General features: G+C 35.6%; 1 protein-coding gene across 1 annotated transcript in view; it reads left to right on the top strand.

Moving 5' to 3' along the window:
* LOC106138476 (mucin-2) overlaps positions 1 to 17,741 on the top strand; it is a 41,093-nt gene that overhangs the window by 17,468 nt on the left and 5,884 nt on the right. The gene's annotated exons all lie outside the window — the stretch shown is intronic.

Genomic DNA, 17,741 nt, shown 5'->3' with positions numbered 1-17,741 from the left:
CTCCATGTATATATATTTGCTAAGTCAACCCGTTTTCATTCATCTTCTTTGCAAGATCAAATCAACGTGATTTATGTTTATTTTTACTGCAGTTTCTTTACTCATTGCTATCATCGATATAAAATCGATTTCGCTTTCAATATAAATGTTTGTATAAAAATGCCGGATCTAGCATCTAGGCCTTAAATGACCATGTAACATAATAGTCCATTCGTGTTGTGAAAATGCTCCGTCGTCGATTATCCCAGATTTCTAAATGGGGAAACTTATTTGCACGTTGCCGGCGATTTTGTAGTAGTAATGTCAATAAAATACTACACATATTTTGTATCTTTCTAATGTTGCACTAGGAACAGATGAATCCTCCGCCACTAATGCTTTTGGAACCTGGGTCTAATTACCAACATTTTCTCTTTTTAACCGGTTTTCGATCACCTCAGTCAGTATCTCTCATATCTTCAAATTATTTCCCTACCTGAGGTTGTCAGGACACAGTCAGTCTTATTGTTTATATGTCCACCCACAATTGAGGATGTCCGGCCTCTTTGGCTGTTTTTATGCTTTCATTACTACGGATCGAGACTTACGAGCGCCAATAGTTCCCATTTCTCGGATAAATTTCTGCAAATGACGATCAAAATACAACTTTCCGTATAGCAAATTATGAAATATACTAAAAGAAAAAAAGGACGTCCGGCCTATCTACCCATATGCTAAACCAAACTTGCAGGTCTATCCGGCCTTGATATAAGATGATCTGGACACCCTGCTTCCACTCATATTTATTTATTTTACGCCAATAATACAAAGCAAATACCTTTTAAAGTATTTGGCAAAGAATTCTTATTTAATAAAATATAATCTTGACAGTCTTCATTTAAAAAAATGTTGGACAAAGAAAAAGTATAATATGGGCAAGAAACCGAGAAGTTACTTACGGAGTCTCTCTCTATCACTCTTCCTATAGGTGACGAGTAACGAGAGAGATGGGTTGATTTTGCATTTATGCCTTCAACAGTACGCCTTATTTTCACTCTTTACAAGTTCTCTAAATACATATAATCTACAATATTTCGTATGAAGCAACTGACACGTTTCTTTTTATTTGCACCTAAACCAGCATAGAAGAAACATAGTTACAAAAATAAATAAAATTTTTCTTCACCAATAATTTCCCGTCAACCATACAAATTGGAAGTCATCAGCGGTCATGACCACGACCGGAGAAAGTGACCGCACCAGCTTCAATTGATTACGTGCGGTTTGGAAGGTCATGGAAAACCGTTTGTAATCTGTGTCATTATGTAAGGAACTGCGTTATTTTATTTAGTTATTTGAATCATGTGTGTGTTAATTTTGTTTCATCTAAATTGGATCACTGTAACGCTCCACTATATATACCTAGTGTTGAGTATAATTTAAAATGAATATTGGTTAAAACTCTTTTACTTCGTTTACAATGATTGCAACTGACCACATACAAAAAAATAAAAAGAAAGAAAATTTTTGATTTCACTTGGAATTCTATTAAGTTAGAAAATAAGACCAATTTCATGTTTTTCTGTACAAGTATTATCCGTAAATAAAGTTCATCTTTTTTATGTTCCAAGTGCAATTTCAATTCATCAAGAGTTAATTTAACTATTTTTTAACAAGTGCTTGAACACCTAGCCCACATTTATTGAATTGAGGAGACCTACCTTGATTAAAGGTCATGTCAAGAGTTCCCTAAACCGACAATCAATATGTGATGAATGAGATTCTTCTTAACGTGTGCACTCTGGCAGATCAATTCTCAATTACTCAACGAAAGTTGATAAAGCGGAGTATGCAGGGATCGTGGCAAGCGGCAAGATGTGCTACTCTGCCTACCCCGGGTGCACTAAGATTATTTCTTAATGTCCTTAAAAGATATTCGCCAAATTTGACATAAGCTGAGGACTTTGTTCACCTCGTAATCAGTCCACGAATATTAACTATTTGATAGTAATATTTACAGATACAGATATACAAATCACAAACAATTTCAACAACATCCTACCAACTTATAAAAACCGCTATTCTTTATATGTACAGTACTGACCGCATGATAGTCATTCTTAACGCAATGAAAGTTCAGCCATTGTTTCTGTGAAGTAAGAGTAGAGTCAAGGTCACGTCGGTTCAGCAGCTCGGGTGACGCAACAGTAGTTATATGAGGTAATGCTACAAAACCTGCAGTTTATACTTAGCTATGACCGGGTACTGACTAAAGTACTGAAAGAATTGAATACCTTTCTTTTTGTAAACCACATAATACATACATAAAATCACGCCTCTTTCCCGGAGGGGTAGCCAGAGGCTACCTCTTTCCATTTGCCACGATCTCTGCATACTTCCTTCGCTTCATCCACATTTATGACTCTCTTCATGCAAGCTCGGCTTGTAAACCACCCGAGGAAATATCTGCTCAAAAATAACGTCGAACAACATGAAACAAAAAAGATAACGTAACACTACGTGAAACTCAAAAAATAACGTCAAACATCATCAAACTCAAAAGATAACGACAAACAACTTCAAACTCAAAAAGATAACGTCAAACATCATCAAACTCAAAAGATAACGACAAACAACTTCAAACTCAAAAAGATAACGTCAAACATCATCAAACTTAAAAGATAAACATCATCAACAACTTCTTTGGCTTCATCCACAATCACCAACCTCTCCAATAAAGCTAGCTGATTCATCAGACAACACACCATTATCATAATCGGCAATCATAAGAAAATTAAATCAATAGAAAGTTCCAGTAAAAAGTTAGAAAGTTTCCGTTGACATGCCGATTATTTCGGCTCCCATAGAGGCTTTATTAACCCGACCACCATAGTGTCAAAGACCATAGAAAGTAATGCCCATGGTGTTATTGGATCGAAACCGTGTAAAACCGACATGGTTTTAAAAAGCAAGAAGCGTGAACAAAATGGAGATTTACATGCAACTTATTTCATTAAAAGATTCAAATCTCGCATATTTGATCGAGTAATTTTTTTACAATTAATATGTAAGTACGTAGTTCGTATATATACTTTCACGAAGTACAAACGGATTGCTCCAAAAATGTTTGATGTTATCATTTTGATATTTTTAAATTCTTGGTAAAATTATATAATGTAATTAGTGTGATGTAACAATTGTCTGAATCATGAATTATTTGCTAGCTTCCGTCAGACTATATATAATTGTAAATATAACTTAAACTTATATTTTTGTTCACAATTCATTGTAGGAAAATAAATGAACATTGATTTGTCTGATAAGCAATGTTAACTTTTATCAATATCCGTTAAGTGGTTTTTCTTGAAAGAGTAATACAAATACTTTTAATATAAATCAGTAACTAAATATGCTATTATAAGGGACTCAACGATACAACACAAGCATTCACAAACTTTCGCATTGACAATATAAGTAAAATTAACATTTTTTTAAATTAATTTCCAACCCTCTCTCTATAATAACAAGACTACTTTTAAGTAGTGGTTAATTTGAGTCTATTTTTTGACCAAAACATATCGTGACATGAACTTCACAAACTTAAAATGTAGAGGTCAGAGAATCACCCGAAGGCTATAGAAGTTGAAAGTGATGAAAGTGGTCACTGACCCCGCATTCCGTTTTGGTTGACCGGTTCCTTCATTGTCGGCGGATTCAGGTGATTAGCTTTGGGAGAATTCTAATTGATGATATCAAAACACGTAACACGTACCGCCGAGCTTGCATGAAGCGAGTTATGAATGTGGATGAAGCGAAAGAAGTATGCAGAGATCGTGGCAAGTAGAAAGAGGTAGTCTCTGCCTACCCCTCCGGGAAAGAGGCGTTATTTTATGTATGTATGTAAACACGTAAAAAGCGGACCCCGAGCCCTGAAGCGTGGCGGTGAGGATGCAATCACTTGCAATTCTCAGGAATACATAAAAATGAGAAGAGATATATATCGTTGTGCCGTGTGGTTCCCGGCACTAATATAAAAAAGAATAGGACCACTTCATGTCTTTCCCATGGATGTCGTAAAAGGATATGGATTAAGGGATGGGCTTACAAACTTGGGATTCTTTTTTAAGGCAATGGGTTAGCCTGTCACTATTTGAATCTCAATTCTATCATTATTATCTATCAATATTCAGTCTTTTCAAGACTGTTGGCTTTGTCTACCCCGCAAGGGATATAGACGTGAATGGTCACGGCTATAATTGGATCTTAGCTAATATATTGGATCTTAGTTACATCCAGTTGCCTGAATGTGCAAGGTTTCTGCACTATATTTTCGTTTGTTGATAAGTAACGTGTTTATTACGTGTTTTCAACAAATCAATAGATATTCCGTTCACTATAAAATCGCTAAAAACAGTTACTATTCCGAGTCGAAGGCCTCGGTAAAGGTCACACGGTGGCGATAATACACTCCCTTCAATTTAGACCACGATTCTGAAGCACGAATGTCACGATGTCAAATTTATGGGATTTATGAGTCTATCATAATCCTATTGTGTTTTACCTTTACTTGTATTTTACCGCAAGCAGTTATACATTTTACTACATGTATACCAAACAAATCACTAAAACAAATAAATACCTACTTATACTTATACTACTTATACTTAACTACTAATGCCTACTTATACTTTATGTAAGGAACCTATCCCTCAGATTTTCTTGTAGATGTGACTTTAGCTTGAAAGGAACAAATTCAAACGAAAATCCAATTCGAGACCTATATAGCTCAATTTACAGTCCATAATATTATATGTTTCACTGGCCGGTTAGAAAAAAATAACATAGGATAATAAAGAAAATGCACGATGTTATTTTTTTTTTTCATTAGTGTCGGTAGGCAATAGCAAAAGATTAATTAATGTTTACTCACCTCACGGGGTAGACAGATTCAACTCTTTTGATAAGGCTTTGACTGCATGGAGCTGTATAGCATAATGATTTATATTTGGTCTTAGCTTAATATGTTTAATTTGTTGGTTTTTACCGACACAGCAATCATCATCAAAGATCGGAATAGGTAGATTGATTTTATGTACTTGCATCATGAATTACCATAGAAAGAATAACATGGATATGCCTCTTTTCCGGGATTCCATTTCTATACTTACACTTACAGTAAACTACATTGTCCGCGAGTAACATAGGACTACAATTAACGTAAACGAAGTCGGGGGAAAGCAGCTACCACTAATATATTCTTCATCACACTTGTAAAAATTCCGGAAAAAATCTTAATAATTTACAAATCCCGCGATCCCGGACGGAGGCATGTCCATATTAATATATACGTTTCAGTTCATTGACCCCAATTCAATCTACCTATTACGATCTTTAATCATCATTTATCTCAACAATAATTTTTTTAGACACTTACTAAAAATAACCACCGAATTACCGGGTGCGCAGACGAGTCTTCATCGGCCGCCAAGAAGTTCCTTGCGTAACCTGCGGGTATTCAACGTCCATAAAACATCAAGCAACTGGTTTCCAGCCGTCTCATCCATCATGGGAGAGAGCCAGCGCCTGTTGCGACATGTTATTTCACCATACCCTGCAAAGTAACAAATTTTCATTAATTTTGTTGCTTTTCCGTGGGACCTAGCTCCCGTGGGAGTTTCTAGAAAAAAAGTACTCACTTACCTTTGTTACTTTTGAAGGTTTTGTCTGTCTCTTTGCCAAATTTTATCAGAATTGGTCCAGTACTTTTTGAGTTTATTCGTTACTAGCAAAAATACGAATCTTCTTATAGTTTGGATATTACAAAAGTGCATGTCCTTGAGTCGGAATGAAAGACTTCACTCCTCCCTCACTTGCAAACAACAATGTTAGTAGTCACGTCTATATCCCTTGCATGGTAAACAGAGCCAACAGCCTTGAAAGGCCACGTTCAGCTGAATGGCTTTTCCCTTTTCTTGGATCATATCGTGTTACTAATAAGTTCCCAAAGAATGCTGTGGAAAGAAAATAATAGTTGTAATCAAGAAAGTAACAATTTTAACAGACGCACTAGTGCCTAAGCACATCATAAGCATAATCTTTAAATTCTAGCTTTATGCACTTATAACCTATTCAGTGCAATAAGCCTACTCACTGCACTTTCTAGGATTATAAAGTTCTATATCTTGTGTTAATTCCAGTACAATAAAAAGTTATTCATTCATTCAAACAATTTTACAAGCTTATTCATCAACTTTCCCAACTTTCATATTCATAAACGGATTTCATAACAATTTCGCGAATCTGTTTAATCTATAGAAATCTGAATAGTGAAGCAAATTCAGATTAATGTGTGGTCTATCTCCTGAATAAAATATGTATTCAAATGATTTAGTTTTTGATAGAAAGTATAATAAATTGGTTGATTAGTCACGGTAACATTCAAAGATCAAGATTATGTCATCCACCAATGTTAATACTTGCTATGAATATAATAAAATTGAGAAAGTTTTAGATCCCTTGCGGGGTAGACAGAGCCAGGAGCCTATATCACAAAAAGACTGCAACTACGTTCAGCTGTATAGCTTAATGATGGAATTGAGATTCAAATAATAACAGATTGTTAGCCCATCGCTTACAAGAAGAATTCCAACTTTATTAGTCGCCTTTTACACCACCCACGGGAAAGAAGTGGTTCTATTCAAAAATGCCGGGAACCACACGGCAAAGATGTAATGATGATTAAAACAATCTCACACATGCAGCTAACAAGGCAAGCTCATTGACATTTGAACTCGACATTTATCTACGTGTAATTTATCACGCATACGAGAGACATAATAAATGTTATATGTGACTGAACAAGTTCGGGCGAAAGTGAAAACATGAGCCGGAAGACATGATGATATATCACATACAGGTGTTTAACTTTGGGCGGTAATCTGCCGTGTGGTTTTCACGGAATTTCATTCATTCATTCATATACGTTCGTTCATATATACTATATATATTCATTTATATACGGAATTTTAAATAAGAAATAAGACAGTTTTCTTCATCTTGATGTTAACCCCGCTATCATTCTCACCTTTCTGGACAAGGGCACAGGATGCGCCTTGTGAGTATGAAAAATGAAAAAAAATGAATAAAGATTTATTTTTTCCACAACATACCAATATACAAATTAAATTTATATTGGGAGGTGGACTGGAGCCTAAACTAGGTCAGACCTGTATTTCAGGCCTCCAGGTCACCCACCCGTGGCAAGAGAGGTTTACATCTATACTAATATTATAAAGCTGAAGAGTTTGTTTTGTTTGTTTGTTTGTTTGTTTGTTTAAACGCGCTAATCTCAGAAACTACTGAACCGATTTGAATAATTCTTTCACTGTGAGATAGTCTATTTATCGAGGAAGGCTATAGGCTACATTTTATCCCGGATTTCCTACGGGAAACGTCAACAATGCAGGTGAAAGTTGAATGAGTCGGCCATCTGCGAGCTTTCCACGCGAACGCTGCGCAAACCAACAAAGATATAGTAAAACAATGTACTAAAGATGTGAAGTACTCATTTTTTGCCACAAAAAGTCCGCGAGAGCATATATCTATCTCTTAAGGTTTACTTACAATAACCACTTTTATGTTCATTTTTTAAGATTATTTTTCATTATAAAAATAAGTTATTTTGAAACCAATTTTCTTTAATTCATTATTAATCCTTATCCAAATAAATATGTTTATTACTTTCGGCTTCTCATGTAGACTAAAATTGCCATTTACAGTATATAAATCAGACGTATAGGTTTTGAGATATAGTCGTTATAAGCAATTTGCAGCGAAACATTTAATACGGCGAACCAGCGTTCTTTCTAATACGCGTGACCGCCTGAGACATCTTAGAAGATATTACTATTTTAAAGTAAAGTATCAGCCTGTAAGATCCCACTATTAGGCAAAGGCCTCTCATCTCACTATATACGGTCTCCGTTCCGTCGCGGGTAATGATGTGGGCCAAGTCGTCGCCAAGTCGCATAACAATTAGCAGCTATAATTGATAAAGCCGAGGAGGATGTTTGCAAAAATAAATATGATGCCCAAAATAACTATTCCACGCGGACGAAGTCGCGGGCACAGCTAGTATTACATATATTGTGTTCGAAGTTTACAAAATGTGAACGCAAGTATTACCTTAAATCTAGATAAATGTATGATTCTGGATTGGGTGAGTCAAATTTTTACATGAAACTACTCCCGTCTGACCTCGGCAAGATTTGCAACCTAACCCATATTAATTGGGTCATTGTAAAAGCTGCCTAGATGATTGTACCTATTCCCTTGGTCGCCTTTTCCGGCATCCATAATTCAGACCATTCATACATTAAAATTACTTTAGGAACCACAAAACATGAAGTCGGAAACACGGAGTGCTATATAGTAACGAAGAATAAGAAAATACATCAAAAATTTAAAACCGACAACTTACTCGTCGCATGCGCATACTGTAAGACTTCCTTAGAAAGTCCGCGTGATACAGGATGGCATTCAAGATCTGTTGCATAGTTTATAGTCAAACCACTCTTACATCCGCGCATCTAGGTTTTTATGTTAATCTATGCCTATTTTTTTTTTTCATTTTATTGTACGGCCTGCGTTATATTTGCTTTCGCGCGAGAATTTCGGCTAAATACCTTAACCGGGAACCGCACGGCACCACTTCATTTTATCAATATTATGCAAACTGCCTTTAGACTATTAAAAACGAATATTCACGTATAACAGACTCAGCGATCCAATTCAAACCAGTTATATCCAGTTCACACTGGATTGGTCACTCTTCCAGTCATTTCACTTGTTTTTTATTAAAAACGAGATTAGATCGTGTGTAACTAACTACACAAAACGGACTAGGAAGCCCTTATTTAACACTTAATAAGGTTTTAAATCGTCTATTTAATGCGCACATGTATAAACTTGTTCTGGTTCACTAGGCATGTCTTGTAAGTGGTTATTTCTTCCTGTTAGTAGTAATCTCATGTTACTTTTCATAGCGACGTTTCATTTATGACGATTAATTAACTTTAGCGTTAAGGACTTGCACTGGTTAAGTACCTACTAAGCAACAAAAGTATGAAGACGTCGCCAAGTGAAATTATGTTATCTCTGTCTGTAATAAATCGAATCAGTAGGTAAATAAAATTAACATGATATTATGCCGTGTGGTTCCCGGCACCAATACAAAAAAGAATAGGACCACTCCATCTCTTTCCCATGGATGTCGTAAAAGGCGACTAAGGGATAGGCTTACAATTTGGGAGTCTTTTTTAGGCGATGGGCTAGCAACCTGTCACTCTTTGAATCTAAATTCTATCATTAAGCCAAATAGCTGAACGTGGCCATTCAGTCTTTTCAAGACTGTTGGCTCTGTCTACCCCGCAAGGTATATAGACGTGACCATATGTATGTATGATATTATGCTTAAATACATACATCATGTCTTTATGCCATAAGGCGGTGTCAAAGCCAACCATATCAAAAGCCACATTTAGTGAGCAAAAAAAGAATTTATGTTATGTCTGAGATTCGAAATTCATTCATATGTCAACATTACAATTGCAATGATCTACTTGTTAACAAGAATACTCTCTTTACAATCATTAACTTTCTAATATCGCTTCTATGGCGTAATAAATAAAGTTAAGACTTCTTCCCCCACTTTCACATAAAATAATAATGACTATAAATCGAATTGTCAAATAATTTTCTGTCTTGAATCCCTCAGATAAAGTTTGATATCGTTTGCGCTTATCGCTTCCGCGTTGCGAAGATAGTAAATTATCTTTGTATGTAATTGCGTTCGATACGCATCGTAAGTTTGAAATTTTGAATGTGCGACATATTGCAAATTTACCGGTTTCAAACATTGTTTGAATTTAGAATCACTGGAATACCTACGATAATAATTTAATTTATTTTGTAGACTAATTTTTCTCGTGTATTTCAGTCCATTCAAGCCTTATAATTACCTTATCTTAATCATATCGGGGACGTTCTGAAAGGTCAGGTCAAGAGTAAGTTAACAAGCGTGCCTTAAATAATGAACGTGGAAGAAGCGAAAAAAGTATGCAGGGATTGTAGTAAGCGGAAAGATATCGTCTCTGCCTACCCTTTCGGGAATGAGGAGTGATTTTATTTATGTATGGAATCTAGTCACCCAAATACGCATTGAACTCAATCACCCACCCATCTTATCACCGGCCGTAATCTACGTTGCTTGACGGCATTATTAACACGCTAATTGTATAATCACCGCCACGGTTCAGTGGTTAAATTGGCCTGTTTGCATTCGCTCCAGTTCGATGTCCGACCTGTGTTACTAATGGAGTATTAATTACATGCTAATTATGTCTTTTTTTGTTCACAGGTAAAGTGACTACACTTGTTACAATATTCATCGAAAGAACTGTTTAAAAGAAGGTACGATATACATATGAAAAAAAAAGACTTGAAAGCTCCTTGTTTGTTATTTTAATTCATGCTAATATTTGTTAAAAACAAAAAATATGACTGACAACTGACTGAATCAGCCTATACACAGCGACCGTCTGATCTCCATGACATTATTATCTTGACTCCAACTTAGATTATGATAACATCATTATCCTGACGTTAATTAGTCCCGATTTTGCCCACACTATGATCTTAATTTGGGTAATTCAAATCTTTATACGAAGCATCTCCCGTCTGACTCCCTAAGCATTCGCAGGGGAATATAAAATTAATAGTTTTCATGGTTAATAGGTATAGGCTTACAAACTTGAGATTCTTTTTTTAGGCGAAGGGCTAGCAACCTGTCGCTATTTAGATCTCAATTCTATCATTAAGCCAAATAGCTGAACGTGGCCGATCAGTCTTTTCAAGACTGTTGGCTCTGTCTACCCCACAAGGGATATAGACGTGACCATATGTTCATATGTATGTGTGTTAATATGTCCGTTGCGTTTTGTCTTATCGTGAACATTGCTTAACATCTCTGAGTTTCAATTCGAAATGCTTTACCAATCGCTCGCCGACGCTCCCCTGGCAAATGATCCACACTCGAATGTAAGCTAGACCGCTAAACGTCCGAGCTTGAATCTAGATCTATTTAGACCAAAACCGGCTTGATTTCACTTAAACGTTCTATTTATACCGTCTCGCCAGCGCCTTGTAAATTGTGACCCAGTTTTCAGAACTTGTAGAAGTAAATAAATTAAGTTTAATGTAAATTGCCTGAATGAAGAATTCTGACACGTCCGCTGTGGGTAGACAATTAAGGTACAAATAACTTTGACATGTAAAAATTCCCTACATACTGTGTACTTTTAAACACTGATTAAATTTACTGAGTATAAGTTTCGTTAATAAATTTAATGAACTTTCGCAAAGAAATCTAACAATTTGCCATCAAGTACAAAATGGAATCTCTAAAATCTGTATTTGTACTGAATCTATGATTCTTTATTTGTAAAGCCACCTGTTAGTATCAGTCTGGTAGGCTGCATAAAATGAAATCTTCAATACTAATATCTAGAATATTTTGGCTCTCATTATTCATTATCCAACAATGGAAATGCAGTCGAATTATAATTTAGATGTCTGAATGCCTAGCTTTCCTCCCGCCGTTTACATACATACATACATATGGTCACGTCTATATTCCTTGGGGGGTAAACAGAGCCAACAGTCTTGAAAAGACGACGTTTTCTTTAACCTTTATCAAACTAATGTATATAACTCACGAAAAGCCTTTAATTACATGATGACGGTAGGATTTGAACTTACTCCTCCCTGTACATCACATTTTTTTTTTTTTTTTTTTTTTTTTTTTTTTTTTTTTTTTTTTTTTTTTTTACGGGACAAATTACACTGATTGAGTTAGCCTCGAAGTAAGTTCGAAACTTGTGTTACGAGATACTAACTCAACGATACTATATTTTATAATAAATACTTATATAGATAAACATCCAAGACCCAGGACAATCAGAAAAAGTTATTTTCTCATCATGCCTTGACCGGGATTCGAACCCGGATTTTTATTCGGGTACCTTCACTATTCGTCTATCGATGTTCAAATTATACCAACAAGTCATCAAGATTATAATCTGCATGAGAATTTCGAAACAATAGTATTATATAGGTAGGTATATCCTTCAAATGTCAACAACTATCCTATAATTAATGATAGCCTAAACAAATGTCAGTTGTTTTGTTACAAGGATAATCTCTTGTGCTACAATTTTTTAATCATTTCAACACGCAAAAGCAAAACTAGAACTTCATCTTACCAACAGAACAATACTGAAAAGTACATCGTAGATTTCTCAGTAAATCTTTGCCTGAATTCTTAATCTTGTTTTGAAACTATGTTTAAAAATTATATTTCGTTGCCTTACATTCGAACACAGTTAGTTAATCTAAATCTCAGAATTGAGAAGCTATTAAAACGTTATCGTGTCACATGCTACAATCTTATAACCTCTATTTTTATGTATTTACCAAATCTTGTTCACAGAAAACATAAAGAAATGATACACAAGATACAATAGTACATAGATACCTAAGTTCTGCTTATTACTAAAGAAGTCTTAACAAAAGCGCTAAGAAAGTTTATTCTATAGTCTTATATTATTCCGATTATCTATTTCAAATACCTTATACGAGTTATAAAGTTAGGCATTTTACCAATCATGGCAAAACAATCTTCCGTTGTAAAAAAGCAGGCATCACCTTTACGATTCTTAGTAGCACTGGAGACTCGATTACTTCCTGTGCAAACAGACAAACAGTCCTCAGGTTACTTTGTTTGTAGTTTTAAATACATACATACATATAGCCACATCTATATCGATTGCGGAGTAGACAGAGCCAATAGTCTTGAAAAGACTCATATAGGCCACGTTCAGCTCATTGGCTTTATGATAGAATTGTGATGAAAATAGCCTTAATCCAGCTTTCTTTTATGCAGCAGACTTTTATGGGCTGTTTAAGTTGATATTGTATCTATCGGTCAGTCAGTGTCCCCTTTTAAACATTATAAGTCAAAAACATTGTTAAGCAACCAATTAAATCGCGAAAAACTACCATGACATGCGCTGTTGCGTTTCTCGGACAATCGACTGCGTGGAACGAAACGCGCCTGCCTGGGCATACGTTCCGTTTTATGTAACCAGTAACCCCCATAGCGTTAAGTACTATCATAAATCCAGAATTATTAATAGTAGGTACAATGGAATAGATCAAATATTAAAACTGTTAAAAAATCTGCATATAATTTGGTTTATCAATAATTCTTAATATAATAATTTACCGAAACCGAATAAATCTTGCATGAAGAGAATTATGAATGTGGGTGAAGCGAAAGAAGTATGCAGAGATCGCGGCAAGTGGAAAGATAGTGAATAGGTAGTCTCTGCCCACCCCTCCGGGAAAAAGGCGTGATTTTATGTATGTATTAATAATTCTGTACCATGATCATCCTTCTGGTGTTTGTCCCAAATTAGTCTTCTCCCCCGGAGAATTAAGATCAGAGACTACATATTCTCACTTGCCACGATCCCTGCATACTTTTTCGCTTCATTCACGACATACACCACTTCCTCCTCCTGACCTGAAATCTTGACCAAAAAAATATCAACCTTTTTCAGTACTTGTGTAATTTGACTGACAACTAAATAGCTACACCAAGTACGTCCCATACATACATTCCTTCTTTGGCCATTCAATTCTAACAATACCCAATTACTTGAAGCACTGTATAGACAGACAGACATGTGCCCTTTGTTCAATGTAATTACTGTGTAGAGAAAGTAAAGGTACACAGATTATTTGGTTAGAGAGTTAAGTGTAAGTTGTTTTAAGTAGGTTTAACAATACTACTTTAAACATTCACAAACATTTGCCTTAAAGGTTCTTGCGGATGTCGTAGGAGGCGACTGCTGCCCGAGGTCCATTTTTCCAATGTCACTTTTCGGAGTTACGAACATTAGTTTGATTACTAACCAAGCTATTATAGTAAAATATCGTGAGCAAAACCTGCGCATTCAGGCAACTGAATAAAAACCATGATACAATAAGTGTTAGGTTAACCTGCCAGGTTGCGGAGGTCAGACGGGAGTCATGAAATCATCTGACTCACCACATTTAGATGTGAGGACGCATTCGAGACTATTTGCACGCAACTTCAAGAACTATTACCTTCGAGACTATTTGGACGTACCTTCAAGAACTATACCTACTATACCTACCATTTTACTAATTGCCACTCAATGTCAAGTTTAAGCATAATCCACTTTTACTTAATGTTGATAAGTGAAAATTAAGTACTTTAATAAGGCGATTAAAATTAATTATTATCACAAGCGTTTTGTAGTTGTAAAGTTTTTTTTTCCCACACTTTTACACGTATATTGTTTGCATGTATGTGTATATGCTTTTTTCTTTGAACTTCAACATTATAATAGATCAAAAAACAAACAATTTATTTAACAAGCTTTCTTCAATCAGTGCTTAGAAATATCAATTTATTTTGATTGTTTATAAAAAAGTTAAAGTCATTTTACACTATTTATCGAATGTATGAAACATCCAATTAAATTTGATTTATCACTTAACAAAACAACGAAAGATTTTATTAATACCAAAAAATCTGGATGTTCATTTATTTATGTACGTATCACTTAACTACATATTAGTCCCCATATTTTCTTAGTCTGTGCGTATGCGCTAATCTCGAAAAGTTCTTGACGGATTTTGTTCTCGTTCGAAATGTTTGGAAGAGGGTTTCCCGAAGAAGGTTCTATATCTAGAATGCCACCCGTGCGAATCCGGGGCGGGTTGCTAGTGTATTTTTAAATAGAGTATATCGTTGAATTAGTTTCCCGTAACGAGACTTGAAATAATGTCTCGAACTTACTTTGCGAACTTACTCAATCACAAAAATTTAGCTAATTTGTCCTTTTTTTTCATACTGTATGCATGTAAAATAGTACATAGGTACATATAATCATGTCTATATCCCTTGCGGGGTAGACAGAGCCAACAGTGTTGAATAGACTGATAGGCCGCGTTCAGCTGTTTGGCTTAATGATAGAATTGAGATTCAAATAGCGACAGGTTGCTAGCCCATCGCCTTAAAGAAAAATCCCAAGTACCTATATAAGCTTATATCTTAATCGCCTTTTACGACATCCATGGGAAAGATATGGAGTGGCCCTATTCTCGTGCCGGGAACCACACGGCACTTCCTTTCATTTTTTATTATCCAAACTAAACTTTTTCTCGGCAAAGCAAGTCATTGTTTACCCATCGAGCCATCAGTGGATGATGATGATCTTTAGTAGATATCTACAACAAATTGTCTCCATATTGATTTATCTGAGTGAAAGTGGTTGCAGCCGTAATGACTGCTCACCGCAAAAGGAAAAGTCGGATCTGTGCGGAACTTAAATTAAAATTTCTTATATATTATATTATATTTTTATAAGGTAGCTATTACCCGCGGCTCCGCCTGCGTGAAAAGTGCCCTCTGTTCTTCATACTATATGTGTAAAAATGTAATATGAATCTGCGAGAACCAAATCAGCTGTGTCATATATATTTTACCAGCAGTGCCCGCGACTTCGTCCGCGTCGCTCCCGCTACAGGTCTAATTAAACAACACAAGTGCACTTTAGAATAAATAAATGTATGTGAATCTTCACACGTTCCGCAATGGCCTCTATTGTGTGACGGGACCTGCTGACCCCAGGACATGGGATTCTGAACACGTAATGAACATACAGCCATAGATAATTAGGTGCTGGAGACATTAACCTATATACACACGTATGTATATTACGTCTTTATTCCTGTCAAAATAGAATCATCCCCCTGAACGTATCTACTTTTACTAACCACGATTAATAAATAATTATGCTTTATGTTCATTCATCAATTTTTCATACAAGTTCGTCGGTTTATTGTAGTGCTAGTTGTTGTCCGCAACTCCGTTTGCGTGTTATTGGAAATGCGACGTTATTAAATTTACTAAAATTTCCGTACATAGGTATTACAGAGTAGATGGTCCCTTTGGCTTCTATATCACATGATCCTCCATTTTCTTTATTTCTTCATCGTTACAAATTATTTTTTTTAATATACTCCATGTAGGAATGTATAAAATTTGATTGTTTTTAGGCATTTTTTGTGAAAAAGTGCCCATCTCCTACCTCCCCTACAGACAACCTTTTTTTACTGTTTTATTATATGTATTGATATTGGTACCTATTAATGATCTAACCTTTCACCAAAATGTCCCAGATTTGACTACAATCTAGAATAGTCAGACCTGATCGTCGAATCCTGGCCAGGGTATCCCAACTTAACGTGATCTTCAAGCCCCTTATCTATTAGCTCTGTCTCTCCCGTATAGTTTTGAGACGAAACTAAAAAGACCCATTCAAAATCTAGCATTGCGTAAAATAATACTTTCAATGCATCATACCTATTTAACAACCAGTTATTTGTCTGTCAGCATACAGTACCCGCATTTGGTTGCAAAATTATGGAATTTGCATCAAAGTTACTTCACTTGGCCAATTTTGGCGGGAATCAACACGTGACGGCCTGAAACACATTATAAGCAATACCTTTTAAAATGTTGTAATTTTTAGTGCCGTTTTTCAAAATATCCATAAACCCCATGTAACTTTTGCAGAGTGCCGGTGGTCGGACGGTTAAGAAACCCGACTAAAATTGCGCGGTCTCAGGTTCAAACTCTACCGCGACCATGTCAATAACTTTTGTTATGGATTCGTTATGCCCGGTAAAACGCAGCTCTCCTTGTTCTAGAAATGCCACTATATAACGGCATGAATAAATAAAATACAGAGATTGCAAAAATACGGTCTTTACTTTTTTACTGACAAAACGAAAAAAAGACAATATAAAAAAATAATTACATTACAGTAAAGGAAACGTTTTTAAACCCGACCTTTATGGTCAACCCCAACAACTTTATATGATTATTAACTGATGCTCTTGCACATTCAGGTGACAGGAGGAAAAGAAACTGGAGTGTAAACATATTCCAATATAACTAGCCAAAATTACCCTGCAAAGGTTTCAGGGGTCTGATCAGACGGGAATCGCTTCGTGTAAAACTATGACCGTTCTAATTCAGGATCATAGTAATAGATGCACCTCGAGTGCCTCTAAAGAGAGGTTAGAAAGAAATTAGGGTATCAACCTTTAGTCGCCTAGGCGTCTACGATAACTTCTTTATCTGTAACACTGACATAATGAAATAATTATTTCTTAATTCCATAAACCATGGAATAGTTACATAAAATGATGATAGTTATTATACCGTGCAATATGTGAAGTAAAGATTTTCTCATATGTGTTTTGCATAATATTCTTTTGTTAAGATTCACAAGGAATGTTATGAAATTTACATGAATGGGGTTATTATGAGAGTGTTTTTTTAAAATATCCTACCCATTCACTCTTGCCCAAAGCTATCGATGTTTCGCTTTTTATTAAATATGTCGTTTGAAATGGAACAGCGATAGTTTTCGCGCGATAAAAACGATATCGCGCGTGCCGTACTACGGGATAGGCTATTTCGAGGGTCTCTTATGCCTTAATCTCCCAAATATACCTTAACCAATTTTCACCCCCATTATTTACCTACTTTATTTAGCCTGCTACACAGAACAATTTTCCGGCCGACATCTCATATTCCCAAC

Source organism: Amyelois transitella, chromosome 26, assembly GCF_032362555.1.
Source record: "Amyelois transitella isolate CPQ chromosome 26, ilAmyTran1.1, whole genome shotgun sequence".
Lineage (NCBI taxonomy): Eukaryota > Metazoa > Arthropoda > Insecta > Lepidoptera > Pyralidae > Amyelois > Amyelois transitella.
Note: the sequence above shows the minus strand (reverse complement) of the source record. Positions and strands in the feature narration are given on the sequence as shown.